Source organism: Ailuropoda melanoleuca, chromosome 9, assembly GCF_002007445.2.
Source record: "Ailuropoda melanoleuca isolate Jingjing chromosome 9, ASM200744v2, whole genome shotgun sequence".
Taxonomy (NCBI): domain Eukaryota; kingdom Metazoa; phylum Chordata; class Mammalia; order Carnivora; family Ursidae; genus Ailuropoda; species Ailuropoda melanoleuca.
Genome location: NC_048226.1, coordinates 68,588,578 through 68,603,310, shown reverse-complemented (window position 1 = coordinate 68,603,310; position 14,733 = coordinate 68,588,578). Strand labels below are relative to the sequence as shown.

General features: G+C 47.3%; 1 long non-coding RNA gene across 5 annotated transcripts in view; it reads left to right on the top strand.

Annotated features, from left to right (window-relative positions):
• The window catches only part of LOC105241955, a 118,399-nt gene that overhangs the window by 58,509 nt on the left and 45,157 nt on the right, over positions 1-14,733 (top strand). For 4 of the 5 annotated variants that reach the window (XR_004627857.1, XR_004627856.1, XR_004627855.1 and 1 more), the window contains exon 7: positions 4,057-4,152. The exons of the other annotated variant lie outside the window; for it this stretch is intronic. This is a non-coding gene — a long non-coding RNA (uncharacterized LOC105241955). The remainder of the gene's footprint in view (positions 1-4,056; positions 4,153-14,733) is intronic. 5 annotated transcript variants of the gene reach the window in all.

Below are 14,733 nucleotides of genomic sequence, written 5' to 3'. Positions count from 1 at the left end.
CCCTTTCACTCTGATAAATATTTATGGATTCATTAATGTCTCCTCTGTCATGTACTTGAGTTTCAGTCTCAATTCTAGAATTTGCTGATTTTCCACCTCTGTAAAATGGAGCCTAATCCCAGGGCTGTGTGGGTCTCCAGCCCAGTGCTGTGTTCCTGGAAGGAAGGAGCTGGCTATTCGTTAGTCACTGTTACCCCCTTTCCCCACCTTCCAATGAGTGTGGAATAGGCTGCTGCAGGTGTTTGGAGACCATACATTACGTTTCTGAAAGGAAACTCCTGGTTTGTTAAGAATGATCCAGGAAGCCAAAAGATTGTTCCTTTCCTCAGCAGGGGCTGGACCTAGAGGCCTTCAGTCTTGGACCCACAGAACGCTTTTATGTGAAACCCTGTATCAGACAAACCAGTACTACAAGAGCCAGCAGGACTGGGGGGCCCATCTGAGAAGAGGCAGGGGCAACACAGTGGGGGCGGGGTGCCCTGTTCACCGGCGAGCCCTAGAGACAATTACAAAGCCCATAAAACCAGAGTCAAGACTAGAAGAGCTCTTAGGGGTGGCCTGCCCCACCCTCCTAGTGTAACATATAAGGAAACAGGTTCACAGAGGTGAGGTGAATCACCTAGCATCATCCAGAGAATGGGTGGTGGAGCTGAGACTAGAGCCCAGGTCTCCTGCCACCGGGGAGAGGTTGCCTTTGGCCCTTGGTTACCCATTGTAAGTTCTTTTGAGGCATAGGGCCCTGCTCATTTCCATCAAGGATTAACAGGGAACTGAGGTATAAAGTCCAGGGGGTTGGAGCTAATTTTCTGAGCAGTGACTTCCTTCGAGCTTATGAGCTTACACACACAGTACAGCAAAATGTAGCAGTAGGTCAACAGTGAAGACTGTCTTATCAATCATGAAAGGTCATTTCTAACTCTTAAGTTTCTGTTTGATTAGTTTGTTTGTTTTTAATATTAGCCAAAGATTATCATTCATCTCTAGACCTCTTGAGACTCAGCCAATGTGTCAAACATCTCACTGAATTGGCAATAGATGCTGTGCTGAGAAGGAATACCATGGTCCTTCAGGACCCAGTGTGTGGCAGTCCGCACATCTGCACCCCTGCCTCCCTGCAAAGGCCCAAGGAGAGACTATCACATGTGACTGAGGAGCAGTATCCAGTATAAATCTAAGAATTCCCTGAAATAAGCCAGTGCATCATGAAACTGCGGAGGAAGCCAAGTAAGGCTGGGCAGAATTTCTACTTTTTATCGGAGACCAGGAAAGGACCCACAGGGTTGGAGTTCTCCATCTCCTAGAGTGGCAGCAGGACTCTCTGGGTCCTCCTAGCCCTGTGATGGAAGTAAGTGGAAAAGTTATATTTGTTGGGTCCTGAAGAATATGATGTGGTCTCCCAGGAAACAATCGCCAACCCAGGGCAAAAGAAAGGGGATCACTAATCCACCCAAGGGTAGCCCCACAAACTTTAACTCCCAAAACCACAGGTGGTGCCCAGGACAAAAAGTGGCAAGAAGATAAGAAGAGGTTGGGGTCCTGGGGGCCACAGCTATCAGAATAGACGGAGCTGCAAGTAGATGGCACAGCCTGGCAGAGGAAACAACACAGACAGGGAGATTCTACCAAAAAACGTTAGAGAAACTCCCAAGTTCCCTTTCAGGCTCTGCTGAGACAAGAGGACTAGGTTGCCAACAGACCTCAGAGGATGTGGAACAGAGAATAGGGGCAGTAGGAATGAACCAAACAGTAGAACATATAGTGTCCAAGTTTAAGAGCACATGCCCAGGAATGAGACAGCCTGGGTTTGACTCTCAGCACCTGCACTTACCAGATACGTAAAGGTATTTGTCAGATGTCTAAACCTTGGTTTTCTCAACTGAAAAATTGGGACAAGAATACCCACCTAATGTTGATTAAATGACATCGCATATATGAAGTCACATATCTTACCACAGCATCTGGTACGTTAGACGAAACTCTTGTATTGGTTATCTGTTGCTGCATAACAAATTACCCCCAGACTGAGCGACTTAAGACAACAAACATTTACTATCCACCACTTCTGTGAGTCAGGAATCTGGGCACTGCTTAGCTGGACGCTTCTGCCTCAGGGACCTCTCAAGAGATTGTAGTCAAGTGATCGGCAAGGAGGTCTCGTCTGCAGGCTCGGCTGTTGTGGGGAAGGGACACGTCCAAGCGCACAACATGGGTGTTGGCAGGCCTCAGTCCCTTACCGTGTGGTCCTCTACATGGGGCTGCCTCATGATATGGCAGCTGTCTTTCTTCAGGGAACACAATCCAAAAGAGAACAACAGCAAGAGAGAAAAGTGCCCAAGAAAGAAGCCACAGCCTTTGTATAATCGAATCTCAGAAGGGTAGCCGTTACATCAGATATGTTCCTCATTCTATTCATGAGGTCAATAGGTCCAACCCACACTCAAGGGGAGGAGTTCCACAGAGCATGGAGATCAGGAGGCAGAGATCACCAAAGGCCATCTTAAAGAATGCCTACCATGGTGCTTAACATGACCTATTTTTAGTATTCCTTTTATTCTCCAAAGAATTCTTCAGTGATGCCACTACAAGTTTCTGCTTCTATGTTTTGTTGCTGCCATTCCTCTGCCAAAAATGCCTGCTTCCAAATATGTACATTTTCCAATCCTATCCATCTTGGTACTTCCAATGGTACCCAATGGTACTTCCATGAAGCCTTGGTTGACTGCCACCTTGTAGGAAGTAGTTGTTTTCTTCTCTGAAGTCCAAGAGGGAAGAATTTGATGGGGGAAAGGGACAAAGGACAGCTATATTGTGCTTGAGATAAATGCAATGACACTTAAATGAGAAGGAAGAAGGTAACTCAAATACATTCCATGTACTTTTTCTCAAAAATAGGCAATTGGTTTTGGAATTCTGGATCAATGAGGGCACCAGCTCTGTTGGGCTATTGCAGAAACTGATTTCATATTTCTGCTTGCTCTGGGCTGGCAGAACCCCTACCCATTTGCTGACCCTTAGGACTAGGCTTTGCTAATAAAGGTGGTATGGGTCAAAAAAATAAAGGCTCTCCTGTAGGTAGACTCCGATAGCTCCAATAGCAATGTACAAACACAGACCCTTCTGCCTAACATGGAAATAAGTCATTTGGAAAATTAATTGAACTGTGGTGGTTTGTTCTTCTATGACTTCTCTTGTAAGTTTGAAAATCCATCTCCTGACAAGATTCTGTTAGGCTTGAGAAAAGCCTTATCCCACACCAAAATGCTCTTCTCTGATGAGTCCAGGCATCTCAAAAGGATGAACTGCCATAGGGTTTCCATGGGGGTCATGGGCTACTAAGGACGAGACAAAGCCAGGGCAGCATATGTGGCTTATGCGGAGACAAGGATCCAAATGGAGCCAATTCAGCTTAAGTAGAGGGATATCAGGTCAACTCAGGAAAAGGGAAGGAAATTTACATATATTACCCAACTGCTGTGTGCCAGACTGAGCGGTTAATAATCATGGCCTTATTAAATCATCAGGAAAGCCTGCGGAGGTAGGGGGTATTTCCTCCATTTTACAGATAAGGAAATAGATCCAGTGAAGTGAACTGGCCTGCTTGACTCAATGCCTGTGTCGTTTCCACGATCCCCTCTTACAAATGGCTGTGGACAGACAAAGGGAAAGGCAGGGCTATAAGACAAGCCAACTAAAGTAACTCCAAAAATAGTTGTTACAGACCAAACGTGAAGTTTCATTTAGATCTCCAAGTTCCCAAATCAATTTGTAGTGAGGCTTCTCATATTGTTCGTGAGTTGCAAAAAAGCAGTCTTCCATAGTGACAACCTGGGGAAAAGGGTGGAAAAGAATGTTTAGTATGATTAACAGCAAGCCCTCCACAGTCCCCTGCTCCCCATTACCACCCCATCTTTATCAGAAGATACGTATTAAAAGTGATGACACAACCGGAGAGTTAACAGGACGGAAAATCTAAATCTAATTATCGGCTTCCGTTCTTATGAGTACCATCCTCCTCTCTCCTTACTCTTTCTTACTCCATCTTTCTGTTCTTTTAAGATTGGGCCCATTTTCCTGTCCCAGTGGAGATGTTTCCCAGAAGGATGTAGAATGCTCAAGCCAGGAGAAGACACAGGACTGATTCAAGGCTGTGGGGTAAGATCAGCCCAAAATGGTTGATGCCAATCCATTTCTGCTCACCTTTACTTGATGATGTGGATTGGTTTAAATAGCTGTTGAGTCTTTTGGGGGATGTGGTTATAGAGAAACCAGGAGGTCTAGAAGAGCCCACCTAAGACAATATGACAGCATTTGCCCTTTGATAGTCTCACCAAATATTCAGGTAGCCAAATCCTCTGCCAAGCACTGAGCTAATAGGTACAGTGGGATTCAACTGTGTGGAGACTCAGACCCTGTCCAAAAGATCTAGAATTCTATAGAAGAGATATCATGTGCATATGTCACTTAAAAGTAAGACTGCATGTTATAAATGCCATTAGAAAAACAGAACCGAATTAGTACTCCTTAAAAAGGAAGGAAATTCTAGGGCGCCTAGGTGGTTCAGTCAATTGAGTGTCCAATTCTTGATTTTAGCTCAGGTCTTGATCTCAGGGACATGAGTTCAAGCCCTGCATTGGGCTCCATGCTGGGTGTGGGGCCTACTTAAAAAAAAAGAAAAGGAAGAAAGTTCTCATATATGTAATAACTTGAGGATATTATTCTAAGTGAAATAAGCCAATTACAAAAAGATAAATACTGTATGATTTCACTTATATGAGGTACCTAAAGTAGTTATGTTCATCAAGACAGAAAGTAGAATCGTGGTTGCCAGTAGAATGGGGAGATGTTGTTTAATGGGTACAGAATTTCAGTTTTGCAAGATGAGAAAGTTCTGGAAAAAAAGAAGTTCTGAAGATTGGTTGCACAACAATGTGAATACACTTAACGCTATTGAACTGGACACTTAAAAATGTTTAAGATGGTCAAATTTATGTGTATTTTACCATGACTAGAGACAAAAAAAAAATGTTTTAATGGAGAAAAATTGCTAGTGACCTGCAGAAGATGAAGCAATTATGTACGTAACTAGAGATACGAAAGATGTCTTCATGGAAGAGGGGGCATTTGAACCGAGCCCCCTTTAGAATAGAGGGGCTAGAGATGGACAGGAAAAAGGTCATTCCAGGTGAACAAAGCAGCAGGAGCAAAGGCCCATCTTAAAAAAAAAAAAAAATCCAGAAATTTCTCTCTTCCATTGCATCAACCCTTAACAGACATTTTCCCGGTGATCAAACTGCTGGAGCCCGCATCTGTGACTCTCTCCTGTGACATCTCAGCAAGGCCTGGCTCTCCCGCCTTCTCCCTCCCTTCATCTCTTCCCCTCTTTCTGTGCATGCCTCTTCCTGTCTCTTGTTCTCACTCTCTCTCTGGTGTCTTTTGAACCTTCTAAAATGAAATCCTTGACAAAGGTTTGCTTTCAGCCCAGAAGTAACCTTCCTTGAGGTTTCTTTAGCAACAGAAAATACCCAGAGACTCTCACACCTTTATTAACAGACCTTGTTTTGTTGTTCTTTTTCCTCCTTGGATACCAGAAGCTTAAGAAGAAATTACCTCATCTCCTACAACAGGCAGGTCTCAACCGTAAGAACAGTCTTTCTGACAGACACTTCCATTGCCAATTCTCCCTGATTAACAGCAATTTTACAGAACAGCACTCTGACAGGGAGGGAAAGGAAGAGATGCAGATTTATACTTAATTCGTGAACAGAGTCAAGAGGAGGATGGGTTCTGCCGAGAATTTCTTCATCTTCAGAAGGCTTATTAAAGCCAGAGCTTACCATTCCTCATGTTCTTCATTGGAGATTTAAGGCAAGAATCCTTTCGGATGAGACTGGTAACCAAGCGCAGGGAAGGTATCGAAGGCTCTGGGAAGACAGCCTCCCAGGCCAGGCTGTGGGTGCTCCTGCACTGGCTGGGGGATTCCAGGCAGGCGGGCAGGCGGGCAGGCAGGCAGAAGTTTCATTCGATCAGGGAGGAGGCCTGGCGCTCACTCTCCCGAGTCCCCAAAGTGCAGACTCATGTAGTGGGAATGCCAGAAACATGCCTGGTAGAGCGAATCAAGTTGACCTGCTTCACTCTTGCCCAGTGTTATTTGGAGAGTCTGACCCATCTCCAGTTAGAAAATTGCTTGTTTTCAGTTTTCTGTCTTTTCCTCTGGTCTTTCATTTTCAGTTGTTACCTTTGGTTCTGAGTGAGGAGGATACGTGCTTTTTTGGGGGTGAATCCAGCCCTGGGCTTGGACACAGCACGAGGAGAATCATCACAGCCCCTGACTCCTCTCCTCAGTGGCTCCACGCTGGAGAATTCCACGTGGCCCTTTTTCTCAGCCTTTTGGCTCAGTCTAGACAGCTTTCAAGTCATCAAATGCTGGAACGAAGGCAGAGATCAGTGCGAACATTTACTTTGTTGGGATTGATCACTTTGGAGTTGTGGGGGTGGGGAGTCCCATTTAGAGACTGTGGTCTTTCTTTGGTGTCTATTCAATTCCATGAAAAATGATCACAGCAAAATCATGGAATCTCAGTACTGGGAGGCATCTTAGGTATTATCTCAGCCAAGCCCCACATGATGCAAGAATCCTCCAGAAGCATCCCAGCCAGTCATTGCTGGCTCAGGCAGACATTTTCCCTGATGGAGAGTGAACTCCTTTTAGGAGTGAATTCCCTGTTAGCAAACTCTTCCTTAGCCTAAATGAAAACTAGAATCTGCATATTAAGTAGCTTCCACCCACAGACACTGATGCCAGGCATATATGTCTGTTGACTGACCGCCTGACAGGCTGGCTGGCTGAATCAGTGACCGAGCAGAGGAGATTGGCCCAAGAAGAACAGGGCAGGAGAGTATGCGGTTGCAATGGTGACTAGTAGTGGGACAAGTAGGAAGGGAGGAGCAAAGCACATTCTTCTCTCTCTAAGGGTTTTTCTTCTCTTTGGTGGGGAATAGAGGAGAAGGCCTGATTGTCCCAGCAAATGTTTTCATTCCCTCGCATCCGCTAAACAAACCAACAAAACTCCCAGCCATCTAATTTATAAGTAAACCACATTTCACATCTGTGAAATGAATTAAATTACTTTTGATTAGTGAAAAATGACTAGAGCTAAGTATTGCCTATTTTCCTAAGTTACTTTGTCATGATGTCTTTCCCTCTCTCTGTCTCTCTCCGCCTGCCTGTCTGTCTCTCTCTCTCACACACACACACACACACACACACACACACACACACACCTAGAGCTTACAAATCATGTCCTCCCGGCCTCCTCAGAGCAAGCTAGCTAGACAGAGCAGCTAACAGTGAGTGACCTCTGCTTTAGCTCTCTCCCCCTCCCCCTGCCTCTCCCTCCTCAAACAGCTGCCCCCCTGCCGGTGATGAGGACTCCAGGCCCTCGGCACTCCCCCACTCCCCCCCACCCCTCCACAGCTCCTCGTCTGGCCGGGTTGCTCGGCTAGAGCGATGCATGGCTCCCGCTGCCGTGTGGGCGGCTGGGGAGAATTCCCAGGGTGCAGGCCGCAAGCGCTCCCCTGAATCTCAAAAGGAAGGTGGTTCACACAGGCTCGCAAGGCCAAGGCCTCACATGGTGCTCCTGGATCTGGGCTCCAATAATCCGACATTTCCGCAGCCCTCCCCCGGCGCCCCAGCGTCCTCTCCTCCCTGTAACCGGGAGAGGGGGTCGGCCAAGATGTCTGCTGCCTGCCTTCTCCCTGCAGGAGCCCATCCTCCGACACAGTCCCTTCTGGACGGCACGGGAATGCAGGGAACATGGCAGCGAAGGCTGTAGCGGCTGGTACTGTAGCTGCCACTTGCGTTCTGGATCCTTTCTAGATAGGTCATCTCCTCTACGGCAGGCCCCTCGTCACCCAGTATCTGGAACTGGGATGCCTTGGCCACCAGAGCCAAGCGAGATGGATCGTAGGGAACCGCACACTGTTCTCTGGCAGCAAGGATGGCCAATCCGGATGATACGGGGCGGATCTTCCCAGTGTTTGGTAACTGAGCTACAAAAAGACCCTTGGCTTTTTGCCTTTCATTTTGCAGATAACTGTAGCTAGAACACATCAAAAAATCTTCAACATAGTCTCTGTGCCCCAGTCCTTAGACGCAGACTTAGTGTGGAATGGACCCTAGATGCGAACCAAGGTTACGGAGCTTCTACTAGGCATGGACCTTCTGCTGGCAGGTTTACTGTCATTCATCAAATTCAGAACATCTTTTTCAACCCTATCAACTGAAATTGGTCATTCCATCAGCACTCTGTTAGACCAAATATTCTAGGACGGTTGTCCTGTGGCTCTGCTCTGCAGTTGGCGGGCGTCCTGCCAGTCTCTCCGCTCAGACTGGGAGCACCATGAGGGCAGGTCACAGAGCGCCCAGTGCAGACTCGGGGCTTAACAAGGGCACGCGCTGTGGAATTGCCATCTTCTGCTTTCCCTTGCACTGGACCAAGAAACAGCCAGGTATCCTCACAAAGGGAGCTTGGCCTCCATGCATAGGGCCCCCCGTGTATGGACGGGTTTTATTCAAGAATCCGGTGAGACACAGAAGAGTTAGGATGTGCTGCAGGTGCCCTGTCAGAACCATACCAACATGGGGGGGCCCAAGCCCAAGTCTTACAGCGCTGTCCTCCTGTGCATGACCTTAGCTTAATGACAGGAAGCCACATGCTTCCTTCGGCCTGAGACGCCTGGAGAAGCAACTCTCCTCCCATTAAGTGTTATCAGGGTGACAGCTAAACCTCTCGAATTTTGCTGGATAATTTCCATTTTAGGTATTCTGTCCCATTGTTCCTCTCCATGTATGTGTATGTGTCAGACTGTGCTATTTCCGGTTCAGAAAGCAGAGTTTGGAATTCCACTCTCCAAGAATCATTCTCCTGGCAGTTCATAAATGCCCTCGGATCGTTTGGGCTCCTCCTAAAGTGGAGACATGGAGGCAAAAATTCAATTGCAAATAGTGTATTTGGGAGGTGCTGAGAAAACCAGAGGAAATGGGGAGAGAGACAAGAAAGGGAAGGCAGCTAACAAAAGGTCGGTGACCTAGCCAGCTACTAAGGTGGGTGACGGGGCTTAACCCTGTCAGGGAAACTCTGGGGCTCCCTGTCAAACAGTGTTCAGAGATAGGTCACCTGGAGAGGGCGGGGGCCGAGGTATTCTTCACCAGGGCACATCAGTCATTGGTTACAGGATGCTCCCTGCCCCCCACCCCTGGGGGCCACTCTCAACCTGCCAGTCAGTCAGCAGACGGTGCTTCAGTGGTGAGGGGAAGTCCCTAGGCAGCAAGACTCCAGTGCTAGCAGGTGGCAGCTGGAGTGGTGTGCATGGGCTGCATGGAGCCAAGAGATGTGTTGGGGCAGCGGTCGAGTACTCGACACCTTCCCTCTAGGAGATGTGACCGTAATTCACCTGTAAGGGGCTGTGGCTTGTAATGACGGAGACCAAAGCCCTTTAGGAACAGGACTCAGGATATAAATCAGTGGCTAGAGAGACTGAAGATACAGATACTGAAAAATGTCGTGGGTTTGCTGAATGCCAACTCTCCGTGCCTCCCAATCCTGCATGGTCAGGTCTGGTTAGTCCTCCAGAGACAGGAGGCAAAGTGTGTGGGTCTGTTTCTAACAGGTGGGCGGGTGAGCCTGACCCCCAGTCAGAGGCCTGTGGGCTGTCTGGCAGCGTTTCCTTGGGACTTTAGCAGGAAGAATAAGGAAGGATGTTGAGTTGGGGACTAACACCAAATACCCACAGCAGGGCAGCCCTTCGCATTCATTATCTTATTCCCAACTCACAGCAAACCCTCAAGATCAGCACGTGACCCTGAGGTGGCCACTGAGGGTAGCACCTGCTCAGAATGGCATCCTCTTCTGGCCAATGTTAACTTAGACTGGTTCAGACCACAAGGTAGAGCGAGAGCTGCCAGTCATGGTCCTCCGTCAATCTGGCCACAGAGACTGCACGAGCTGCTGTTCACCCTGGTTCTCTGGATAAGTATACTAAAGCTCAGAAAGGTGAGGTAACATGCCTGAGGTAACACACCTCCCCAGGGCTGGGGCTAGGAGACCCCCTGCCATGTCTGTCTGGCTCTGAAGCCAGGGCTCTGGGTCTTCGGGTCAGTTGTAGTGACAGCATGCTGGGCTAGTGCTGGTTGTTAGCTGCAGCTGGCTTTGACTTGCCAGAGACCATCATTAATATTCAGGAATTTTGCAAGCCAGTTAACATCATGTTGTTAGCTTGGGAGCGTTTACACCACGGAGATTGGCAAAGGATACAAAATCAGGGCTTCCTCCCACCTGTTAAACATTAAGCACATACATCTTAGAAGTTCATTTCTTCTCCAGGCCCAAAAAGGACATTCTCAGTATCACTCTGGGAGTGAGTACTTGTTCAGCATCCACCAGATGTCTGAGCCTGGTAAGAGATGCCTCAGAAAGGCATGGGCACATGGTTGGGCCTTCCTCGGCCTAGAAGCAGGGGCAAGAACAAAGGCCCTTCTGCTTTTGATCTTACCCAGCTCAGTTCAGCTTGAGACGCACAGTGAGTGTACTCTGCCTGACTTGGCAATGAAGCAATCCTTGCCTCCAGGACCTTCTCACCCAGGAAGGAGGGAAGAGTTTTAGGGGAGCTCAAGTGTTGTCACCCCCAACTTGCTTGTGGAGTGTCCCATGGAAAAAGAAGGAGGGAAATCTCTTCGTATGGGATGGATGGGGAACCAGGGTATCATGGCCATGAGCATGTCTTCCTCTGGCTTGTCCTCATCACTCCTGGGCTGAGGTCGTCACAGCCCTTATTTCTAAGATCAGATCTTCTCGTGTCATATTTGTCCGTGATCATTGAAAACAGAAGTCAACGACACATTTTTTTTAAAGATTTTATTTTATTTATTCGACAGAGACGGAGACAGCCAGCAAGATAGGGAACACAAGCAGGGGGAGTGGGAGAGGAAGAAGCAGGCTCATAGCGGAGGAGCCTGATGTGGGGCTCGATCCCATAACGCTGGGATCACGCCCTGAGCCGAAGGCAGACGCTTAACCACTGTGCCACCCAGGTGCCCCCAATGACACATTTTGAAGGAACAAATATTACTNCCTGATGTGGGGCTCGATCCCATAACGCTGGGATCACGCCCTGAGCCGAAGGCAGACGCTTAACCACTGTGCTACCCAGGTGCCCCCAATGACACATTTTGAAGGAACAAATATTACGGTCCTGAACGCAACATCCAAAACCAGATATTCTACCCTGTGTGTGTGTCCGTTTGTTTGAGTTTTGTTTGTTGTTTTTCCCAGACTTGGGGAGTCCTCTGGAAAAGCAAAGGTGAGTGACCTCTGTGGGCTTCAACGAGAAACCAGGCAAAACAAGTCAGAGGGGCACAGAGGTTTCTGGAGCCAAAGAGGAAACCGGGGGAGATGGGTTAATTCCTCCAGTCTGCAAGGGTCCTTGCAGAAGGAACAATTTCCAAAGTTAACATTTCCCTAAATGCTTGCCTGACAGCTTGGCCAAAATCCAGCTCAAAAATGCATTTGAAAATTTTCGGGCAACAACTTAGATAATTTTATTCAGAACTGGAAATGAGTGACCTTGGGCTAAAACTTCTCCAACCCAACAGAACGATTCAAATGCACGTGTCAGGGCTGATATTTAATCTGCTACCAGCACCCAAGACAGCAGAACAATCCCTCCTTTCAAACTTCCTCAGGCTCCTCCCCTCAGAGAACCTTCCAGGGATAAGCAATCTGGACTTAAAAATGCTAGCCATTCTTGCTTATTATCTCCCAGTAAAGTGCTACGAGACCCGAGTCCCGTCTCCTGCCGTCTGCCCTAGCAGCTGTGGATCACATAGATCTCATCGATGTAGCAGGGACCGTGTAAGCGCCTCACATTAAAATCTAAAATTAAATGGCCAGGCACCACTCTGCCTTTTGACTCAGCTCACAGAACAGGAGCCCGATGATTTCTTTAATTCCCAGGTGCACTCAGGCTGCAAGCACCTCTGGGGGAATAAGCTTCCCCAGGTGTTAGGACTCAGAGATATGAAAACCCCTTGAAATGATGGCACACGGTGGCTTCTGGTCACCTCGGAGCCATGGCCCCCCAGCTCTGGGAGGACAGCCACGAAAGGTGCTTTCGCCTTATCTGGCCATATCCCTGACGCTTGTGCCCAATGTGTCCTCACGGCACATGCTAGGGTGATAAACCATCTCTCAGGGACATGTTCAATATCTATTACATTTTCAACCTCTTTGGGTCTAAGTTTTCAGAGGTGTTGTTTGACTTCCTCACATTTATCAATGCAATGTTTGCACCTTCCAAGCTGACTTACCACCCCCTGCAACATTTCCATCACATTTCTTAAGGGACATTATTGAAAACCTTTGGATTTTGAGGTCTTTTAACCAAGATAATTTTTTATAAAAAATTTTCTGTTCCTCATGGCCAACTTGAATAAGTAACACCATATTTTTCGCCTTAAATTTTTAGCCTGTATACAATACATATATATTTTGCTATAAATGTATGTTCCTGCCTAATTTAAACCTTTAAAAACTCAAGTCATTTGCTTATCAGCATGTATAGTGTGTTCCGGCTATGGACAGGATAGGGAATTAAAGAAAATATAAGTTCTCTGATTTGGGCTCAAGGAATCTAAAATCTTGTTGAGGGAATAATACAAAATAGTGTAAATACAGTGCTAGGTACATGGACAGTAGCAGACATGGACCATGAGCCCAAGAACTAGTTTATAACCCTGACATCTCCAGGAAAACAGGATTCCCACCACAAGCCTGGCCCAACATAGAGGATGGATGACAGCTAGAAACTTAACTAGTGACTATTGCGTAAACAGAACTGGAATGACCTCTAGAAAGACAAGTGAAAAACCTTCTACAAAGAACCTTGTGGAAAACGTGAACTGATCCTTTTACCAGATCCTACTTTGAGAATCTCTGGCCCCTGCATTTTCACAGCAAGATGGAGAAAGTCTCATGTGGCTCACGGAAGAAGCAGAGGCTTCTCTTACCTTGTGGCTATCCTATTCCATGGCAATAAGGCTTTGAATGTCTCTCACCTATGACAGAGGGGTTACCAAAGCTTGCTTAAGCCACAAGAAGGTATCAGGGGCACCCGGGTGGCTCAGTCGGTTAAGCAGTTAAGCGTCTGCCTTCAGCTCAGGTCATGATCCCAGGGTCCTGGGAGGGAGCTCCTGCTCAGTGGGGAGTCTGCTTCTCCCTGTGCCTCTGCCCCTCCTCCCACACGTGCACGCTCTCTTTCTCTCTCTTACTTGCTCTCTCTCTAATAAATAAAATATTTTAAAAAGATTTTTAAAAAAGGAAGGTATCAGCACCCCCTATTCTCATCCCAGTACTGTAGCAGTCCACATCTGAGAGTTGACAAGCACATTATCAGGGAGAAAGGAAAGAGCAAGTTGTGTCCCCAGTTCTACCTTGGAGGTCATCCTCCTATAAGATTTCAGCATCTCTAGATGCGTGGCACCGGCCAGAGCCCTGGAGATGGAAAGATGGCTCTATGCTAGCTTTACTTGTCTTTTTGGCAGCAAGAAGGGAAATAAGCAAAACAGTTTATGGTAAAAGAACACGTTCATCATCCTGCTTAATATATGATAACACTGAGAGTATCTGATGCTGTAAAAAAGGGGAAAATTATTCAAAATCATTATGACTCCCTATCCCTTCTTCTATGTGAGGAGTCCACAGTAAGTCCCCCATTTCCATCTGAAATCAATCCCAGCTCATGGATTTATGCATCATCTTATCTATTCAAGGTTCTAGTAACTCTGTAAACTGCAGCGACCTTGGCCAAATTGCTTGACCTCTCTGGTGTTGTGTTCTCACCCTGAAAATGAAACTCTGATCTCTAGATCCCCTACTAGTTCTTAAAATCTGAAATTCTGTGGCTATGCTGCACGGAGATAGGCTCGCCCTCAAAGAAGCACTCTTTATTGAGGAAATCATTTCTGTAAGTATTAATCTTCCACATCCTAAGAAATGCACCATGCCACAAACAGTGGGCTGGATGGAATACTTTCCCAGGAAACCTAAAGAGCTTTCCAGAATGGCCAAGGTGCTCCACTCACACCAGCCTTTGCAGTCACACTTGACCCAGAAAGAACCACACCATCTGCAGGGATGAGTAGCTCTAAAAAAGGAGGGCAGTGGTGGAAACCATAGGACTTTTCGATGGAGCCGGAGGGAATTTCAAGAAACAAAGGCTGGAATGACAAGCCGACAGTAGCCCGCCATGCCATCGGCCCATGATTTTTGCAATGATTGGGTCTCTGGACACCAATTGTTCCCCAAACCTAGGCTTGCCCCAGCCCTCAAAGACTTGAAAGATGAGGCTGGGAGGAAAAGCTGAGTGAGGGGAGGGTGAGATGCATGAGTGTGGAGTGACAAGTCACCTTGACACCCAAGCCCTGAATGAGGTGTTGTTTGTGCAACCAGTAACCAGGGCTTCTCCCATGTGTCATGTACAGTACGGGCTTCCTCCGCCCTGCCCGCTGGGCCTGCAGGGTGTGTCAGATATGTTGAAACAACTCTGGGCTCCAGAAGATGGCTCACCACCAACAGCCTACTGTACCCAGACGCTGCCCTGGCCTAAGGCACCTCCGAGTTCTGCTGTGTCAGGGACCCAGGGCTGCGGCCTTTTTTTTTTTTTTTTTTTTTTTTTTTT